Source organism: Macrotis lagotis, chromosome 2 (genome assembly GCF_037893015.1).
Source record: "Macrotis lagotis isolate mMagLag1 chromosome 2, bilby.v1.9.chrom.fasta, whole genome shotgun sequence".
Taxonomy (NCBI): domain Eukaryota; kingdom Metazoa; phylum Chordata; class Mammalia; order Peramelemorphia; family Peramelidae; genus Macrotis; species Macrotis lagotis.
The window spans coordinates 61,135,759-61,139,526 of NC_133659.1; the positions used below are offsets into that span (position 1 = coordinate 61,135,759).

At 40.1% G+C, this 3,768-nt stretch overlaps 1 pseudogene; it reads right to left on the bottom strand.

Annotated features, from left to right (window-relative positions):
- Positions 1 to 726: 726 nt before the first annotated feature.
- On the bottom strand, positions 727 to 1,692 carry LOC141511881 (uncharacterized; annotated as a pseudogene).
- Positions 1,693 to 3,768: the final 2,076 nt, after the last annotated feature.

Genomic DNA, 3,768 nt, shown 5'->3' on the forward strand with positions numbered 1-3,768 from the left:
TTTTCCATGAACATTGGATCTGGAGGCAAAATACCTGGTTTCTAAACCCAGTATCTGCTCCTTACCTCTTGTGTGACCTTGGGCAATTCACTAAAAGCTATTAGATTTGGAATGGATTGTAGAGTTGAACTAGTTTGGTCTTTCTTATAAACTAAAGGATTTAGAAATGAACAGGAATTTCTAACTTGGGGTCTGGGAACTTGTTTTTAAAAAAATTGATAACTTTATTTTACTAATAACTAGTTTCCTTCATAGGATTTTGTATTTTATTTCAGGCATTTAAAAACACGATTCTGAGAAATAGTCTGAAGGCTTCACTAAATTGCCTATGGGTTTCATGACACAGGAAAGATGGAGCAGCACAGGACTTGATGGTCTCTAAGATACCTTTGCAGCTCAAATCGTTATTATTATTCACTATATGCTAGAGATAACCCTGATAATGGCCTTCCTCCACAGGCCTCCCATAGCATTTGATGTTGTACCTCTTGAATGAACTATCCATGTAATATAATGTCATATGTTATATTGTATTGTTATAGTATCATCACATCACATATCACATCATCATACCATGCCATAACCATACCATACTCATACCATACCATACCATGCCATACCACACCACACCACACACCACAGCACACCATAGCATACCACAGTACACCACAGCACACCACAGCACACTACAGCACACCACACCATATCACACCATATCACACCATATCACACCATATCACACCATATCACACCATACCATACCATACCATACCATACCATACCATACCATACCATACCATACCATACCATACCATACTGCCATCATACCATACTGTACTGTACCATACCATACCACCCATACCACTCCATACATGCCATACCACACCACACCACACCATACCACACCATACCATACCACACCATGCTCATACCATACCACACCACACCACACCATACTCATACCATACCACACCATACCACACCATACCATACCATACTCATACCATACCATATCACACCATATCACACCATACCACACCATACCATACCATACCATACTGCCGTCATACCATACCATACTGTACCGTACCATACTGTACCATACCACCCATACCACACCATATATACCATACCATACCATACCACATCACACCACACCACAGCACACCACACCATACCACACCATACCACACCATACTCATACCATACCACACCATACCACACCACACAACACTATACCACACCATACCACACCACACCATACCACACCACACCACACCACACCACACCACACCACACCACACCATACCATACCATACCATACCATGCCATACCATACTGCCATCATACCATACCACCCATACCACACCATACATAACACACCATACCACACCATACCATACCATACTCATACCATACTATACCACACCATACCATACTCATACCATACCACACCATACTACACCATACTACATCATACTACACCATACCATACCACGCCACACTATACCACACCATACTACACCATACCATACCATACTCATACCATAACACACCATACTCATACCATACCACACCATACCACACTATACTCATACCATACCACACCATACCACACCACACCACACTATACCACACCATACCATACCATACCACACCACACCGCACCACACCGCACCACACCGCACCACACCACACCACACCACACCATACCACACCACACCACACCACACCACACCATACCATACCATATGGTGTTGTATCTTATAATAATCTTATCATATTATACTGTATTATATAATATACTACTAGATTTCACTAAGGCAGGGGTTACATCTTTTGAAAACTTTGCATCTCCCCTCCCCTATATCTAGAATCAGTTTCTTGAATCCATAAGGGCTTAATAAATGTTATTTTTGTTTTTGTTAGTTCTAACCTCCTCAGATTTGAGATTGGGGATGCTATGACCATTTTACTTCATTAGTTAAATTAACTTGAAGCTCAGCCCTTGGACTCAAGGTGGCAGCAAAGCTCTAGTCAATCATGGACTCCATGGCATGAGGCTTAACCAATGTTTGTGTGCCAAAACATTTTTTTTCCTTCAAATCCAAAGAACTGCAGAATTTTCTTTTAGAAGTAGACTTATCTGGGCAAAGTAGGTTATTTAATGAGAGAGACTGCAGTAATTGCCCTTCCAAATTGGCAAGGCCAAGAAGTCAGGGTCAGGCTTGAGTAGGAGCAAGTTTGAGAGTTTTCATTCCAGTATTCTGGTTATCAATAGAGAAAAAGTTACCTTCTTCCAAACCTAAATCTTCCTCTTTCTGCTGCAAGCAAGAAGAAAATGAAGGTTACATAATGGATCAATGACTTCTGAAGAGGGAATTTTGCCTACATTAGTATAGCTCCATTATTTGTTCAACTATCTATCATCTGTATCTATCTATCTATCTATCTATCTATCTATCTATCTATCTATCTAATCTATCTTTTTTTTTAACAACTGCAATGGTTAGTAATATTTAATGAACCTCAGGTCATTAGAGTCCTGGAAAAGTTCCTTCCTTCCTTCCTTCCTTCCTTCCTTCCTTCCTTCCTTCCTTCCTTCCTTCCTTCCTTCCTTCCTTCCTTTTTCCTTTCCTCCCACCCTCCCTCTCTTCCTTTCTTTCTTTTTTCTTTCTTGCTCTTCCTTTCTTATGTCCTTCCTTGCTTCCTTCCTTTCCTTTTCTTCTTCCTCCTCCTCGTCTTCCTTTTCCTTTTCTCTTCTTCTTTCTTTTCTTTCTCTTCCTTTTTCTCTTCTGCTTCTTCTTTCTTCCTCTTCCTCTCCTTTTGCCTTCTTCTCTCCCCCTCCTTTTTCTCTTCCTCCTTTTTCTCCTTTTCTTCTCCTTCATTTTTTTCCCTAGAGGTTGGGGTATGCCATGGAAAAGAATTTAAAATGACAACATCACTAGTATTACTAATAATGTGGTTATTTAGTCATTTTTCAAAGTGTCTGACTCTTTGTGACCCCATTTGGGGTTTTCTTGCCTTAGATAGTAGAATGGTTTGCCATTTCTTTTTCCAACTCATTTTATATATGAAGAACCTGAGACAAACAGGGTGATGTGACTTGGCCAGGGTCACACAGCCAGTAATTATCTGAGATCTGGATGTCGATCTTTCTGACTCTAGACTTGGCACTCTATATGCTGTATCACCTAGCCTGTGCCACCACTGATAACACTAACTCACATTTCTGTAACAAAATGCTTTCCTCCTAATAACTCAGGGAGGAAATATTTTTATTCTCATTTTATAGATGACAAAACTGAAGGTCAGGGAGGCTAAGTAATTTGCCCAAGGTAACAAAACTAGAACATGAAGGAGCCAGAATGCAGATCCAGACCATCTAAAGTCAGATCCTAGGCCTCTCTCTCATCCAGTAGATTAATTCAGTGAGCAGGAGTGATCAATTTTTACTGTGGATAACTAATTAAACCTAATAAGAGGATTATAATTGCGCCTGTATCCAATTTTACTGGATTCTGGAGGAAAAAAATAGTATAGATATTGTGGAAGGCCTCTAGGTCTTTAGTATCTGTTGGAATTCTAGGTACCAGGGCATGATTTCTAGGTCATAACTACTTCCAAGGTATTTGGAGGCTCTAGGACAAAGGTGTCTCCCTGCAAACTTTCTAGGCCATAGGAACCCCCTTCTTTAACCTGAAAAGTTTAGACTCATTTTTTTTTGGCTACTTCCTAACATTCTGTGATAGATTATAATGAAAACAT